We start from the raw sequence: 16,129 nt of genomic DNA, 5'->3' as shown, positions 1-16,129 counted from the left end.
TTATTTATTTTTTTTTAATTTATTTTTGGCTGTGTTGGGTCTTCGTTGCTGCACGTGGGCTTTCTCTAGTTGTGGCGATTGGGGGGCTACTCTTCGTTGTGGTGCGTGGGCTTCTCATTGCAGTGACTTCTCTTGTTGCAGAGCACGGGCTCTAGGCGCGCGGGCTTCAGTAGTTGCAGCACATGGGCTCAATAGTTGTGGCTCGCGGGCTCTAGGGCACAGGCTCAGTAGCTGTGGCGCACGGGTTTAGTTGCTTCACGGCATGTGGGATCTTCCCGGACCAGGGCTCGAACCCGTGTCCCCTACGTTGGCAGGCGGATTCTCAACCACTGTGCCACCAGGGAAGCCCCCCTCCCCAGTCCTGAAATTTTAAGTACTAAAGTGATGAGAGTTCTGTAGAGCCATAGCACCCAAGGAGGGAAATTATTTTTTTTTCATCCCCACAATATCAACTATCTCATCAAAACTCAAAATAGCATTGCAATCTGGATGTTTTTACATGAGACCCAGTTAGAAGTATATTATCCATATTTACACACCTAATACGTGTGGATCCAGATGTGAAACCAGGTTTGTCTAGATCCACAGGCCATTTTCTTTTCATCACATTCTGCCTGTGGAATAGAATGACAAGAAGATCCACGTTGTACTGGAGACACTGACAGAAGAGAAAAGGGTTGATATAGCCTCTTATTTTTACAAAACATGAATGATCTCCATTCAGGACAAAATATATTTTCTTTTCCAGATTTCATCCCCATTCATATATTGGAGAATTACCCTGAAATTAGACTTTTTTCCTATTTATTGTCTGCACTGAGAGCTTGAAAGAGGAGACTCTCCATCTTAAAGGCACTGATGAACTGGTACCAGTACTGCCCTCAAATTTATTATGCAGAACTGGGTAAGCCATGTCCTCATTAAAAGATGCTTAAGGCCTAATGTTTCTTTATAAAATCTAAGTCACGTTGATACCTAAAACCAAAATATATCAGTGACCCCTAAACATTTTTACAAAGATTCCTTTTAGAATTTTTTTAAAAAAGGTTTTCTTGACCTGCCCCCACAAGAAGACAGTGTGCTTTTAGTGTCCCTTTGATAGAGAAAATATACCAAGATAAAAATAAACAAGGCCCCATGACTTCATAACACTCTAAAATAAATTTGTATTTTATTAGTCACATCAGCACCAAAATAAATTGAGAAATAGTAAAATTACATGTGCAAGACATACTGAGATCAGACTACAGTTGATGCTTGTAGAGGATACAGGTTTCATATCCTCATGTAATATATTCACAACCAGTTCAGTAATTGCCAAGAATACAAATTCCCTAAGCACAGAGCATGCAGTGGACACTTGAGTAGTTGCCAGACGAGAGCAAAGATGATAGAGGACTAAGTTCTAAGGTTCTTTATTGCCCTTGAGTTTTCAGCATCAAATAGACTTTGCTATGTCCTATTCTATATACTCTCTCAAACCTGAGGACAAGCTGGGAAAGCAGGTTTTCTACCCACATTTTACAAATGTAAAACTAAGACTCAGAAATTGAGGGATTTAGCCAAATACACACTGTTTGAATGAAATCATAAAGAATCGAATCATAATAGTATAAATCCCATTTCCCTTCCCACCCTGTCTAGGTAGTGGGAGATAAGATACTTGATACCCTATCTGGTGTGGTTGGTGGTACTGGGTATCCCTCCCTTGTCCCTTCAGAGCCACTTTCAGGTTTGTGCACTGGCTTCCCGGCCCTCCTCTTTCACTGGGAGTGGTCAAAGGGAGACACTTCAAGGAGCCGCAGAGGGTGGGAGGGAGAAGTCTCAGGGCATTTCCTTTCCTGGCTCACCTACTACAAAGCTCCTCCCCTGTCAGCTGACCCTCTTTGTTCTTCCTTCTCTGCAGATTCCAGGAACTGCTTCCTCCTCACCCCCTTCAGGCCTAGCCCTAAGGTGCTGAGGCTTTCCTAAACCCTGCCCACACTTCTCTCATTAGCCCTAATTGCAGTGTGCCATCTGCTTATCTGAACCTGACCCAACACATTGGTCTAAGATATAACTGAGTTCGTGGTGGATTAAACTAGAGTGGAAAACAATTCCTATCCTCTCCTAATTATCCAACACAAATGAAAACTAAATTATGTTGGCTTATTTTCCCACATCTTACCTCACCCATCCTGCAACCTCACTCTAAAAGTCACCTGGGAGCGTTTAAAACTCTTTGAACTTAGTCCCTGAGGAATCAGAATAAAATCCCCCTCTGTCAGGTAAAACCTGCAGGCTAGTTCCCCATCCAAAAAATGTAATTGGCAACACAAGATTATATTTGTTAAGCCCTGAGAGCATTAATTAAAATCAAGTCTTTAAATTTCTTTTAAATATCAACTAAGCTGGTTTTTCTCAATTTTTTTTTTTGTAGGTGGATCCATTTTCTAGAATTTAAAAAATATATAGTTGTTAGACAATCACATGATGGTAGCTATTCTTGGGTATTCATCGACTAAGAAAAAGTACATTATAATAAAAAGCTTCATTGATGTTAATAACACCTTAAAATAAATACTTGTTGAATTACTAAATGGTGAGTTGGAGTGGAATAAGTGAGAAGAGTAGAATGTTCTCCAGTCGCTATAACAGATTTGATGAAGCTTTCTTTGTGGTCCTCAGGAAAATGAATCTTTCCTTCCTGTGGCTCCCACTTCACTTATAGCTGATGTTCCAGCCTTTTAATATTGGTAACTGAGTTGAGGTATGAGTCTCCTACCCAGCTGTGAACTCGTAATAGTCCCATCAAAGCATGTTAACGATGCTAGGTTAGGAAACTAGAATACTGAAGTCTAGTCCCAGATACACAAATAGTTTATGATATGTCTCTTGATCTTCTTGGGTTTCCACATCTGTAAAATAATGGGGCTGAAATAAACAAACTTTGGTGTTTCTTCTAGACTTACAATTCTAACCGTTGAAACTAAATAGATGTGAGCTATTTACAGCATTCCAATGTAGGAATACAGATCAATGTGTTAATTTCTCATCTAAGAAACCCTTATATTTACATTGCAAATAAGATTTCCCCTCATTTAAAGGTAATTGAGAATCAGAGACAGGACAGGACTTAGGATCCCACAGTCACCCAGGAGTATATCCAGGATCTGAGCCCAGATGGATCTGAATCCAGAGTCCCATCTCCACCACCCACATGGCCTCTTATCTGGGAGACTGATCTATCTAAGAGGATTGTCCTTTTTATTCCAGGGCACAACTGAGATCCAGATTGTGCTATATTAAAATATAGCATATTTCTAAGTATAATCTTGTTTCTAGTCTTCACTTGCATTTTTTATTGGAAGCTAACAAAGGACCAGAGGCACTTTTAAAATTATTTTAACTGAGCTATTAAGAATGTAGAGTTCATCCTGTTCCTGTTTTGAAAAGACCCTGGTGTCAGTATCCTCATCTTCCCCCATTCCCACTTACCCATCCCCACTCTGTCACTCATACTTTACCAAAGTTTATTATGTAAAATTAATATGCCCTGTCTGCAGGGTCCACAACCAGAGAACAGCTCTAGCTGAGAATATTAGTTAAAACAAGAGTTTCACGTGAAAACTATTACTTGGTATGTAGTAGTTATAAATAAGAATGTCTTTTTTAATGTCAAAAAATTGAGCAGTCTCACATGACAATAGTTGTACATCAGTCTCCCATTGATCGAGAAGAATAAGTGAGAAGCCACTTAAAACTCAGTAAAGACTTTGGAACTCATTTAGTTTTCTTCAGCATAAGAGCACCCACATATATCCTGAAATATAATTCTTCACGTGCATTCATGATGCCTCTGATACGCAAGATGGGCAAGGACAATTATAGAGTGATATTGTAAATAGAATGGAAAGGACAATGGAGGTAACAAGGGCCACGAGAGGTTTCTAAGTGAAGTGAAATCAGATCAACTTTTTCAATAGCTAACCTTGACAGCCGTGGGGAGAGCCAACTGCAATGGGATGCCCGGCAGCAGGAGGTCAATTAGAAAGCAGAGGAGGATGTCAGCAGCGCTGGGATGCAGAGACAGATAGATGTGGAGACAGTGGATATGAGGGTGAGGGAGAGGGAAAATCCAGAACAGTCTAAACTTGGGGAATAGACTGAAGGAGAAACCATGATAGGAAGTAACAGGAAATATCAGAGGAGGAGATATTAGAATAGGGACATCTGTAGGGTAGGGAAGGGGTTGGAATGAGGGGCAACATTGTGTTTACTTTAGTATCTATTAAGATAGAAATGCCTGAGCTACACCCATTAGCAGTTGGATGGATGTACCAGTTTAAAACTAGGGAGATCTAAGTTAGAGTTTTAGACGAAAATAAAACATAGTAGTTACAACAGCTTTAGAATCAGATAGACAATGAGTTCAATCAAGGCTCTGCCATTTGCTAACTCCATGGGACTGGGCAAGATTCAGAGCCTTACTGAGCATAAGCTTCCCCATTTGAAAATGAGGCTGGTAATACTCAGAGGAGTTTTTGGTGTGGATGGAATGACACAAGGCAGATAAGGAGGTTAGCAAACTGCCTGGCACATAATAGTAAATTCTCAGTAAATGTTAGATGCCATTATTATTATATAGGTTACTGAACAATGAATAGAGGTAAAAATTGAAACCAAAGGATTGGAAGTGATAACTGTGGGAATACACGAGAGAGAATACTCAAAGGCAAGGTCTTGAAGATGCCAACTCTGGATGGGAAGGCAGAGCAGGAGCAGGCAAAACAGACTGATAAGGTGTAGAGGAAGGAGAAAGGAGGATCAGGAGAGAGCGAGCGGTGGCCTGGAAGCCGATGGAAGAGTTGCAACAAGTAGGAGGATGGATCAGAATCATCGTATTAAGCAGTTATGGAGCAGAAAATTAACCGTTAGATCTCATAGCGAGGATGTCACCGTTGATCTGAACAAACAGTACTTGGAAGAAAGAAAGGGTAGAGGCAGTACCCTGAGACAGCATCCAGCTTTCCTAGAAGTCAGCTTAATTACTAAAAATAGATATATAATTATAGAAGAATATACTCCAGCTTAAAAACAAGAAGGGGCCAATTAGTAGTATTAACACAACTGAAATGGTTCTCTCCAGGAACTTTCCCCTCAGTGTGTGATCATGCTATTATTTCTCCCATATTAAAAACAACAACAAATCTTGACTCTATAACTCTACTTCTTCCTCTGTCCACTGCTCCATCTCTCTTTTTAACCTTTGCAGCAAAACTCTTCCAATGGTTGAAATTACCCATCTCCAATTTTCTTCTACATTCACTCCAAAAGGACTTCTCTCCCACATTCCACCAAAATTACTATTGTCAGAGTCACCAGTAACCCTCACATTGTAAAATCCAATGGTCATTTCTCAGTCTTCACCTTAGTTGATCTATTAGCAACATGTGATAGTTTATCATTTTCTGCTCTTTAAGCGCTTAGCTTTCAGGATGCATATTCTCTTGATTTTCCTCTTTTTTCACTAGCCACTCTGTCTCCTTTGCTGGTTCCTTATCATCATCTTGATTTCTTAATACTGGAGAGTCTTACAGCTCAGTGCTTGGGCTGCCTTATTATTATTATTTTTAACCTACACTCATTATTCACTCAGTAATCTAATCTAGTATCATGACTTTAAAAATATTTACATGCTGGTTCCCAAATTTATATCGTAAGCCTAGATCTTTCCAGAAATTCCAGAATACTACATCCATCTTCATTTTAGCATTCCACTTGAAATCTTTTAAAAACTGTAAATTTTAAAAATGTATATCAACTAAATCAATGCTTGTTAACCCTTTCAAGTACGTGGAGCCCTTCCTAATTTAAAAATTAAACCATTCACGTGAGTAGCTGTAATTGGATATCCATTGACAGCAAAATTTATAATGAAAGAACTTACTATGACTTTAGTCACACTTGAAGTTTATATTTCATTAATCATTACATTCACTTGAAAAACATTTTTAAAGATGTTATCAATTACGTTATTTTCAATCTACAGACAATGAGATAGCAGCATCCACATTAACCAATTCATTGCTATATAATTCCCAAACTCTCCAGGATCTATGCCCCACAAGTTGAAAAACACAACTGGGTTACCAGTTAATTCATATGCATATCCAAATGTTTATGCCTTCAAGGCAGAGCCCACTATTTAAATTTTATATAGGTTGACACTTACCCTAGATGACTGATTCCTTGTTTCTCTTCATTTCAATCCATTACTTATAGGGATTCTCTTTTCAAGCATTACAAGTCAGAATGGGAAAAACAGAAAGCCTCATGTTTAACCCTCTAGTCCTCAGTCTTCTCTCATAAATTCCTAAAGGTACCACCAGCATCTGTTCACATCCTAAATACAGTTCAAAGGTCAAATAGCAGAGGATAAAATTTGAGAATACCCAATACACCATTAAAATGCCATGGTTTCGCCTCGTGTTATTTTGACTAAATATTAAAATTCACTTCCCTTTGTGTAAAACAATAAAAGAACGATTAATATGGTCCTTAAAAGACACTTCTTAGAAAAATTAAGATGGCTGTAAGATGTAGGATGGAATTGTAGTATGGAGAGACTAAAAGCAAGGAGACTAGTTAGGAGGTGACAGATGATGGAAGTAGCAGTAGGGGTGTCCAGATACCTCCGGGCTAAGTACTATAGGACTTGGAGCCAAAAGTATAGGGAGAATGAAGGAGCGGAAGGATTCTAGGAAGACTCCTAACTGTCTGTATTTGTGTGAGTGGTGATAATATTAACAATATGTGAAAGACAAGAAGAGGAGATTTGAGAGAATTAGGTTCAGTTTTGTTCTTGTTAAAGTCAAAGTTTCTGGAGGCATCTAGGTGATGACTCGATAGAAGGTTGAACATAAGGATCAAGTTCATCAGTGTATCAATAGCATGCATCAAAATCATCTACCAAGATTTTTATTCAGTAGCAATGAACAGGAACAAAGGGCACCTCTATTTAAAACAATTTTTACTGATGTCTCTGAAGTGCCCCAAAGGTGTGAAGCCCTGGTCTCAGGTTCAAGACAGAAATTGAGGTTGGCAATATATTGGGTAGCATATGGTAAGTTTAAAACAATAGTTTGCAGTCATATCTAGGACCAAATCCCAGATCTTTCAAGATATGATTTGAATAAGGAATGCAACTTTTGTGATCAAAACAGGAATACTATTAAGAGCCTTTCAGGGTTGTTGTAAGAATTAAATGAGATAAAAAAATATAAAGAAATAAAAACAGTTCCCAACACATAATTGCTCAAAAAATGGTACATTTGGAGAATGGAATTAATCATCCTGAAAGGACGAAAGAGGTGGGAATTAAAGGTCAGGCCTTGGGAATGCCAACATTTTAGGTGTAAGGAGAGACTGAACAAGCAAATACACTATGAAAATATCAGCAAGAGGCCAGAGAAGATCCATGGAGAGCGGTGAACTAGAAGCAATGGAGGAAATTGTTTCAATAGTCATGGGATAGGCCAATAGCATCAATTTCAGGAGTAAGGAAGACTAAAACTACAAGTGTATCACTGGACTGGAAGATGAGGAATTCATTGGGGACGGAACAATAAAACACACTCACAATAGTGAGTCCTCTTGCCTGTATCCTTAGGGATGGCACCTGAGGTTGATTTCTAAACAGGCTTGTGACCAGACATTGGTTTCAGTTTCTGGTTGATTGACGTCTCCTCCAAGGGCCACCATATCCTACCTCTGAAATATTGCTGCTTTTGTCTTGAGTGGATCTTTCATGCAAGGTGGTTGTCAGAGCACCTAAAGGGACAGAGAACTTGAACTTTATCAAGCTAATAGAAGAGACTGAATACACTATTTTATGCCTTCTTGTACACATGGCAGAATGTGACCTAAGGATAGCTTTCGTTAAAACCCAGCTCAAGATTTTTCAGCAACTATAATTTTCTATCAAGAATTAACCATTCATTAGGGTGATCTTCAGCCTTTGCCTCCTGTGTACTCCCTCCTTTTCTGTGGTGCAGTTTTGATAAGCAACGAAGTCTGATTATAAATCCTGAGCTTGAGTTTCATTTTACACAACAGTTTGGTGTAGTTTTTGGGGATGTGAAACAAAGACCTTGAGAATGGCAGAGGTGAAGTACAGGGCAGGGAAGTCTGAGTTCAGGGTAGGACTTTTTGGTGCCTTACTTTAGGTTCTTTCCTAAGTCCCTTCTGCATGCTCCCCCAGCAATACTATGGGTAAGCTCTATTCTCTAAGTGTTTTCTGTTCAAAAGACTTTGTTTTGGGGGGAGGATTATAAACTGAATCTGTCTGTCTAGTTACTCTTCCTACTTCTTATATCTTTCCTATATGATCCCTTCAAAATGGATGGCTTGTTTGTTGATGTTTATCTAGCTCAATTTTCTATCAGCCTCCCTCAATCCAAGGTTTAAGAGTGTCTCACCCCTGCCAGGTGCATGTAAAATCATCGTTATCTTTGGGCTATAGCAGCAATTCTCAAAATATAGTCTTCAATAGAGCAAAACTATTTTCTTAATAATACTAAGATGTAATCTGACTCTTTCACTCAGTCTGTCATGAATGTACAGAGTATGAAACATTTATTGATATAGTTTCAGATTCCATATTACAACCAACCTTTAAGAAACTACCACTTGTCAAGTTTGGTGTAGTATCAAAAAAGAATATCCACAATTATCTCAAAAGGCTGCTAAAATACTCCTCTCTTTTCCAGCTACACATCTGCATGAGGCCAGATTCTCTTCATATACTTATGCCAAACAATATATCACAACAGACTGAAAAGAGAGGCAGAGTGAGAATCCAACTGTCTTCTAAACCAGACACAAAAGAGATTTGTAAAATATATAAACAATGTCACTCTTATCACTAATTCTTTGGAGGGGAAAATAAAAGTATTTCTCATAAAAATTATTTATGTTAACATATAAAGTTTTAATTGTCATTTTTAAATGAATCAAGAATAAATATTTTTAAAATTTCTCCATTTAAATTATTTATACCATAAATATTGATATATAAGTTCCACCAAAAAAAAGAACTCTCTCTTGGGTCCTCAATAATTTTCTGAGTTTAAAGGCATCCTAAGATTAAAAAAAGAAGTTTAAGAAACATCGGTCTATAGAATTTGTTCTTTTTAAATGGAGCTCCCCCCTAAAATCTAAAAACATGTGGCATCTTTAGCCTACAGGCTAGAGAGAATACGCCCTGCGACATCTCCATCAGACTGAGTGAAGACCTCAAGGAAGCTTCTAAGCTCCTCATGGAGACTCAGGACAAATCATATCAGGACTCAGCTATGTACTAACAAACCACCAAGCCAATACCCCGGCAGAATCACCCTCCTTCTCTGCTTCTAATCACACCCCCTCCATCAAGTGTCTCTGGAAGTGATAGTCAATCATGATACCCCTAGAAGGACTCATAAATATATAGGTATTCACGTGTGGATTACAATCTACGAAGGGGGAAGTCGATCATGAAGAAAAGCAGCTTCCGAAATAAACAGCACTTCTTGTCATATATCCTAAAAGATAAGATCTCCAGGTTTCCTTCCTTGGTCCACTGCTCTCCGGAACAAACACTGTGACTCTTTCATAGAATGTTTATGTTTTACTCCCTTGGACAAATACTGTGATTATTTTTAAATCTTTAATATTTTATTGGACAAATAGCATAACTTTGTTTAATTGTAGGTAGTCCCCTTTAACTAGCCCTTTTCAAGTTTGTCAACTTGGGACCATAATCTCTGCCCTCCACCAGTCTTCCCTCCACCCCAACCTCCCATATCTCAAAATCCAGTTGTATCACCAGGACCAGGATTTCCACTGACAGTTGTGCATGTTGTGATAGACCATAGACTTAAGCTAGAAAGAAAAGAAAATGAAATATAATCAGGATGGTAGATGGGAAGACTACGGAAGGGTGGAAACTAACGTGGTCTCAATTAGTTGGCTGAGTAGAGGCAGTGCGTTAGAGGGTGCTTGTCATATCATAATCATCATAGATTTGTAGAGATTTATATGAATTTGTATAGATGTATGTATGTAAAATTATAACAGTTTTCTGGCATACGGCAATTCATTAGGTTACTGTGAAGTATAGAGGAAAGGGAGAAAGAAAGGGAGAAATCTACCCTCAGATGCTCTGAGCCTTCCCTCTGCTCCTCGCACTCATGCTTGTCTTGATATTTCAGTGCTGTTGAGGACATTACCTCATTTCTGCAAAGATGGGCCAGGTTTCCAAAAGGGGTAGGGCCTCTGTTGCAGCTGTCAGGCCAACTCTACTCTAAACCATAGGCTGAGAAGGAAAGGAGTCTAGGGAGAAAAGCAAGAGTTGGGAAGAAGGATAAGGAGAGGGGAGTAAAGCCTGTAGCTATATCTTTGGGCCAAACTTTCAGAACACATTTGCAAATCAGAATAATAAAAATCCAGGACTAATCTGGATCTTATTTCCCAAAGATCTGCCATGCCGGCTACTTGGAGATTGCCTGGCTTGCTGCTCTATAAAATAGGGAGCTTCCACATTTGTTTACATCTCTTTGGGGAGGAATTATCTTGTTGTTACTTGACTTCCAGTCTTATGTGCCCCCCCATACTTTAACTGTATATTGTTTGATTCATTTCTCTTCTTTTTCCCAGATGATGTCAAACACAATACCTGAAAGAAACATTTTGCTCCAGACATATTTGTTGAATTAATGATGGGTAGGATAATTTGGAATCACTCTTCAGCAGGTTTTCTAAAGCCTTCTTTTTGATCCCCAGGGAAATCCCTCCTTCCTCTGTGTACCCCAGACCAAAAGAATTTTTAAATTCTGAATTAAAAACTCTGGGTGAAGTCCAGGTATGGATAAGTTTGAAGACTTCCTCCAGATGATTCTGGTGTGCAGGCAGTGTTATGAATTTCTAGGACCCATTTCAGATACAGAAAATATTTTTATTCATCATTGTACCCAGCAGGACCAGCCCAATGTCCAAAATTAAGAAGAGTCTCACTTATTTGTTCCATTCAATCCCTTCAATGTTTCATTAGCCTTTGATTGAAGATCAATTTTCCATTACTAGGGATGGAAAATACTAGGCTAGGAGAAGACTCCTCCATCTCATCCCAATTATATAACAATTTTATGATGTGACCAGTAGATCTAGTATGGCCTTTTGCTTTTTTCACATTTGTGAAGTAATGGGCTAGGCTAAATAAGGGTTAAGTTTCCTCCAGCCTTAGAATTTTGAGCACTAAATGGAAGTGAGCTATTTGGGCACATGGTACCATAGAAAGAAAATTTATTAATCTTTTCAAGTTCAATGCTGCCTTATTTAAACTCCCAATAACCTTATAAAATAGGCTTTGTTCCTATATTGAAGATAAGGAAACTGAGGTGTAATATTTGGTGATTTTGTATACAAGTTTTAACCCAAATAAATCCAAGTCCAGAGCCCAGTCTCCTCTCACCACACAGGGCCTCTGTACAAGGAGAATGATTTATATAAGGCGGCTGCCCTGGTGGTGCTGCCAGAAGAACAGGTGGCTGCACTAGGATGGGAAACAATGCCTTTCCCCGGCTTTCAATATAGGCCGCAACTGAAGACCAAATTGCACTAGATACGTTATTAAATCAAAATATCACTTTTTCCCCTTGATTTCATTCCTATTTCTGTAGTGAAGCCTACCGTAAAGGATGGATGCATTTAAAAGTTCTTTCTAATGAGCTATTAAAAATAAAAATTAAATTCTTCCCTTCTCTGTAAAGATCCTAGGGCTAGTAACCCCATGCACACCAGGTTCACGCCAATGATTATTCAGCCCAGGTATGACCTTGGCTACAGGGTCAACAGCCTTGGAACTACAATAGCTAATCATGTTCATTAAAATTATTAAGTTCTAAAACCCCAAAGAAAGCTTTTACGAAATGATGATCAGTCAAAAAGGAGAACTAATCAGTGGATCCCAGCCTTTTCTTTTACTTGTGAGACACTCATTTCAACATGAAAAAAATTGAATGTAGTGGTACTTTTAGTATCTCATTGAGTGAGAAATTCACAATAATAAAAAGTCACTATAAATTTAGTAATACTTTGAAATTAATCTGGATTTTGTTCCTTATACAGCATCTACATACATCTGAAAAAATAATTATTCACATACACTTGAGACAAATCTGAACAGAAAATACAGGTGGGGCCAACTGTTAAGGACCTTGGATGAATGCTATGGAAATTGGTAGGCAATAAGGACTCTAGGAGCCAAGAGAGGTTTTTAAGCAAAATGACAGAATCAGATTGATTAAAAAGGATCTGGTGACAATGTGCAGGACTAATGGGTTGTGGAAAGACCAGCCCAGGAAATCAATTAGGAAGCATGAGATGATGTCGGCAACACATCCTCGCCATGACATTTATGAACCAAATGCTGCTGAACATGAAGACCAATTTGACAGGGGATAATGGAGAGGAAGGAATCAGGACATTTCTAGATTTAGAGAGTGTGTGAAAGATAGAATCGTGAAGCAAAATACATACAAAAGAGGAGGTATTTGTGTTGTTGAGTTTGGGGGGAGGGGTAGAGTTGGAATGAGCAGGAATTTTGGAAGGCAGTAGACCACAGTTGTTATGGTGACAGTTTAGGATTCAGATGCGTCTGTGTTCAAAACCAAGGTCTGCCACTTGCTGACTATGTCAGCTTGGGCAAAATCCCTAACCATAATGAATCTGTTCCCTCATTTGAATATAGGGACAGTGATACTATATCACAGTATAGATACAATGATACAGCACGCACTTAGGGATTAGAGATGTGCCAGCACGTGACAATGGCATGATCAATGTTGAGTGCAATTATTATTATGTAAATTTAAAAACCATCAGAAATGTCCGGGAGTTGAAGCCATGCTACTTAAATTGGAGAAGTGATTTTCATCCTGAGAAACAAGAGAGAAGAATCAAAGTAGGGCTTGCTGGATGTCAAGTCAAATGAGAGGGAAGAGGTGAGAGAACCAGGAGAGGCTGGAGACCTGAAGCCAAGGAGGTAACAGTTTTAACAAGCAAGGGAAGAGCTGAATATCATCCCAGTTTTCACTGAGTATTGGCGACAGAGCTAAAAATCAACCCTGGATTTGCCCATAGATTAGTCATCAGTATGAAGAGATGTGAGGGTAGTGGCAATATGCAGGGAGTGACTTTACCTTAATTTATAAGGTAAGACGCATATAAGATAAGAGAGTGGAGCTTAAATTCAAAACAAGAAGACCCTAATGCAAAGCAAGGAATAATTTGGTTCAATTAAAAAAAAGGTGTGTGGGGGGAGAGTCATTCCACATACTTTTTTTCCCCTCCCCTCCCAAATCTACTCCATTAATAAATTATTTTAGTTCTTCTATCAAAATAAATCCCAAGTCCATTTACCTTTTCTCTGATCTCTCTATGGCTACCACCCTGGTTCAGATTGCTATCATTTCTCTCCTGTATTACTAACCACTTAATTAGTGTCCTGGTTTCATCTTACTCCTCTGAGAAATGATTCTCTGTAGCATTAGCCAAGGAATTTTGAAAAAGTGTTAATCAGATACTATTCCCCTGCTTCAAACCTTCAGCTGTTTCCCATTGCATTTAAAATACAACCCTCACTATTTACCCTGGGTCTATGCAGCTCTAGTGAATGGACCCCTGATTATCTCTCTTACCTTATCTCCCTCTACACTCCTCCTTGGCTACCAAGTTTAGCACAATGGTCACCTTTTCTTTCCTCTTGCAAGGCGACTCATTCCCATTTTAAGCCCTTTGCACTTGCTAGTCCCTCTCCCTGGAGTGCTATCTCTCATGATCTTCCCCATCATCCTGTTTTTCTCATCTCAACTCCGATGCCACCTTCTTCCATGACACTGGCCTTCCACGGCCTTGTCAAGTGAAGTAGCTCTTCCCCCTCCCCCAGTCAATTTCCATCTCTCTTTGCCTTCACAGCTCTATTGACATATGGGTCATCTTGCTGGTTTGTTTATTGTCTGTCTCCCATCTCCAGAATGAAAGCTTCAAGGACACCGGTACCTTACCCATGGTCTTGAATGTGAAAGGATTATTTGTGAGAGATCCAGATTCTACTTCTCCAGGAACAGACAGCAAGGGGTTAGGGTAAGAGGTAATGGGTAAACCTCTGCTTACCCTTTAGAGAAGGAGGGATACTTGGTTCCAAAGGTTTACCCCTAAGACTTCTGTTTCCTCCAAGACAGCATTGCCTGTAGAGAGTGAAGGGGCTGTGGGTGACTTAGGGAGAATAGTACATAATGACAAAAAAAGGGACTGCCCTGTATGGCTGAGTCTCTATCTATGAGTGGAAGCCATACACATCTAGTGGGGCACTCAGTGGTGGGACTGTCTCTAGAAAGCAGGAGAGAACAGTGAACAAGTGTTGATCCTATGAGCTTATGAATCAGGGGTCCCAGTCTCCCTCATTCCTCCTTAGCTCCACACAGCAGCCAAGGTGATTTCACAAGGACACAAATCATATCATGGTGCTTCCCCATTCAGAACCCTTTAAGTGTTTCATTCACCTCAAACCAAATGCAAACCCCTCAAGCTTTATGTGAATTGGTCCCTGCCTACCTTCCTCTCTGACATCATCTCATATCCATCCCTGCTAACACACTGGACTCCTCTCTTCCCCATAGTTCTCAAGGTTATTTGCACCTTAGGTCTTTGCTCTTGCTGTTTCCTCCACCTGGACCACTCTACCCTCAGAGCTCAGCATGACCAGTTCCTTTATATCATGAACTCAAAGCTCTAATGTCACCACCTCAGCCAAGGCCACCTACTCTGAAATAGCCAGCTACCTCTTCACCCCAACAAGGTCATATCACTTCAACCTGTTCATTTTCTCCCAGTGCTTCTTGAAGGTTTCCTCTTTTCTAGGCACTGATCTCAGCATGCACATGTGCGTATTCATTTATTTAATCCCAACAACAACTAAATGAGAAGGAAGCTTTTATAATCATACTCATGTTATAGAATGAGAAACTGAGGCCCAAAGAGGTTAAATAAATTGTTCAAAGTCACATCAGTAAACTGTAGAGAAGCTGTGATTTAAACCCAGGCAGTCTGACTCCAGAGCCAGTGTTCTGGAACCCTTTCCAGTATACTTCAGCACACAGCATACAGTAAAGGCTCAATAAATGTTGATTAATTGTCTAATCATCAAGGAAATAAGAAATCCAACACAGGGATGCACTTTTACTATCTGATAAATTCCCAGGAGCCAAAACTACCCAGCAGACACCCTCACTAGGAAACCAGACCTCCAGGGAAGAAGAGAGGGAAGCCCACTCCAGGAAGTTCTCTACATCAGGACAAACCAGCAAGCCCCCAGCCTGGCAGCAAAGGTTACCCACTCTTGGCTGAATCTTGATGATATCCAGGGGACTTCGTGGACTCCTGAGCAAGATGGAGAGCTGAGAGGGATTTATCAGGAAATACAACTGACTAGGCTTTGACCGATAGAAGGCGTCCTCGCCCCCAACCCCACCATTGCCTCCTCCACCTTCACCATGTCTAAGTGAGACACTACACTCTCAGAGGCTTTTGTTGGTACCCATGTAACAGGTATCTCTCTAGGCCCTAGAGACTAGGATATAACCACCTGTGAATCCTGCATCTGGGACAAGGACAGGACAGACAGCCTTGGGGGCTGCTATACCAGCCCTGGCTCTGAATGCCCTTAAGATACAATGACCATTTCAAACAGACTTCCTGACCCACGCGCCTAAAAGTATGTCCTGCATTATCCTCCATCGGGGCTGGGGCTATACACTGTTAACCAAACAAAATTTTCCATTTCCATGGTCTACCCAGCCACCTGGACTCCAACTTTTAATGCACGTGTATTCCAGTCTTGGTGGGCATCATTCAAGAGCATCCACAAGAGCTTCATCTTGTTCAGGGCTCATCAACAGCCAGCTGGTCACAGTATATCCACTACATCACTACCCTTCCAAAGATAACAGGGATGGTCCATCTGCCCAACCTCCCTCAGTGGAATCTGCCTAGAGCAAGTCAGTGTTCCTCTCTGCTCAGAACACTCGGCATGAATTCCCCAGTTCCCCAT

The 16,129-nt window shown here is 40.0% G+C and overlaps 1 long non-coding RNA gene across 1 annotated transcript in view; it reads right to left on the bottom strand.

Annotated features, from left to right (window-relative positions):
* The window catches only part of LOC309665575, a 110,637-nt gene continuing 94,508 nt past the window's right edge, over positions 1-16,129 (bottom strand). Inside the window, exon 4 of the long non-coding RNA XR_014266517.1 lies at positions 1-610. This is a non-coding gene — a long non-coding RNA (uncharacterized lncRNA). The remainder of the gene's footprint in view (positions 611-16,129) is intronic.

Source organism: Balaenoptera physalus (assembly GCF_965194825.1).
Source record: "Balaenoptera physalus genome assembly, chromosome: 8".
Taxonomy (NCBI): domain Eukaryota; kingdom Metazoa; phylum Chordata; class Mammalia; order Artiodactyla; family Balaenopteridae; genus Balaenoptera; species Balaenoptera physalus.
The sequence above is the reverse complement of the archived record's forward strand: the minus strand, read 5'-3'. Positions and strand labels throughout refer to the sequence as shown.